Source organism: Carica papaya, chromosome 6 (genome assembly GCF_054855325.1).
Source record: "Carica papaya isolate Zhongbai chromosome 6, ASM5485532v1, whole genome shotgun sequence".
NCBI lineage: Eukaryota > Viridiplantae > Streptophyta > Magnoliopsida > Brassicales > Caricaceae > Carica > Carica papaya.
Window position 1 is genome coordinate 19,116,930 of NC_142314.1, and position 2,005 is coordinate 19,118,934.

General features: G+C 31.4%; 1 long non-coding RNA gene across 1 annotated transcript; it reads left to right on the forward strand.

Annotated features, from left to right (window-relative positions):
* The first annotated feature begins 832 nt into the window (after window positions 1-832).
* On the forward strand, window positions 833-1,594 carry LOC110824373 (uncharacterized). Its single transcript, XR_002541537.2, has 2 exons — window positions 833-1,182; window positions 1,461-1,594. It is a non-coding gene; the product is annotated as an uncharacterized LOC110824373 (long non-coding RNA).
* Window positions 1,595-2,005: the final 411 nt, after the last annotated feature.

Here is a 2,005-nt window from a genome sequence, read left to right on the forward strand (position 1 = left end):
TAAATGAGTTCAATGCGGCCTAAGGACCCGAATAAATAAAGTTTTTCAAATTAATTAAGCACAACAATAGGTGAGGTGTTACAAGATGCTACTGCTATAGCTGCCACTGTGTGTAAGAAATGGTATTAATCCTTAAAGACATATTCTAACCTCAATCTAGATGAGCTCTAATACAAGAGAAAATTTTATCATGTTGCTTCTTTGATCTATTTTGGGAAAAACATAAATATAGGAAACAATCTAAGAGAAAATCTAGGAGAAAATCTAAGAAAAACAAATTTAGGAAATAATCCAACATTATCCATAAGAAAATTAAGGATGGGTATTTGGGTAGGAATCTTTTGGTTGAATTCACATTGAATTCTTGTTGCTTCTTTAAAGTAGAATTCTTATGCACGTAGTTTATTAATTTATTGAAACTCTATTAAAAAAGGAATCTTAGTTTGCCTTCAATTCGGTCACCAAAAGGAAAAGAAGTGAGAATTCTTTGTCGGGTAGGATTTTTGTGCGAGCAAGAATTCTTTCCCCTCTAGAACTCTTCATGTGACTTCTTTTCTTTGTAAGATGCATTTCTGTTATATTATAATAGAAAATTGTTATTATTTTAAATGAATTGAATAATAATAAAATAAAGTATATATTTATACATGGGAACTGAACTAAATTTTTCTAAATGTGGGTATGAATAAATAAACATGTGTATAAATACATAAATGAATAAATATATATGTATAAATATATAAGCTAGGAATAAATACATTGACATGTGTATGTATATATATATATATATAATTATATATGTATAATATAAACATAAACTAAACACCCACTAACACAAAAATTGTGGCCATAACGGAGCACATGGTGGGCTGTTGTGAGGACCGGCCAAGTGTCAAGAAAAAAATTGGTCTTCCATGCCAGCCTTCGTCGGCCACTGAAAGCACCAACGGCTGTGATGCCGTGCATGCGTTTGGACGGTCAGATGATGGGAAAAATTCCGTTAAGATCTTCTTCTCTTCACAACTTCGTCTTCATCTCTTAAAACCCAAAATTCCAGTTAAACAAGTGAGTGAAAGGGGACGTTGAGAGCAGAAAACAGTAGAGAAAGGGAGCGAGTGACGCACCAGAACAGAGTATATATTTTGCGTGCGTAACAGAGAGAGGAAACTTCTTCTCGCCGAGGTAAGTTGTTTCTTCTTGTGAATTATTTTGTTTATCTCTTTAATGTCTTACGGTCAGTTCTACACAAAAATACAGCTCTCAATTCGTAATGTGAATTGGTGATGCTGCATGTATTAAGTTAGTGTGTGTGTGTGTCGTGAAATATGGTTTTTACAAATTAAGATGATATGTTTTATGCATGAATGAATAAAGTAAATGGGTGTTGGTGATTGATGCTTAGAAAACAAAGAAAGTAGAAAATTTTTTTGAAGGAACTAAACCGAATGATTCTGTCACAGGCATACAGCACCAAGGTGTTGCTGCTGTTGGGCGTATATTGTGTAGCTTACGGGCATGCGTGGGACGTTGCTGGACACCCAGAACAGTCAGAAATGCCCCTTGAGCACGGGATGAGTTAAACGAAAAAAGAAAATTTTTAAACTTTGGGATTATTGACAATAATTATTTAAGATAAAATGGGTCAATTAGTAAGGAAGAATGGTTTAAATTAAAATGGAAAGATAAAAACTATACTTAATTAATAGTTAAATTTTTTTAGTAATATTAGGATTTAAATATAAAAATAAAAAAAATTCACAAGTTATAAAATAAACTAAAATATTGAGAAGAATTAACATTTTAATTTTCTAGAATTAAAATAAACTTTATGAATTTAAGGAAAGATAATAAAGTTTAAGAATTTAATCAAATAAAATAAAAGTAAAAAATTTAAATAAACACAGAGTTTGGTTTAAATCCGACACAGTATTTCCTTCAAGGGGTATTTGGTTTGCTTATTTGTTCAAGAGCCACTATGTTATATGTGTTGGTTTTGGTTTGCTTA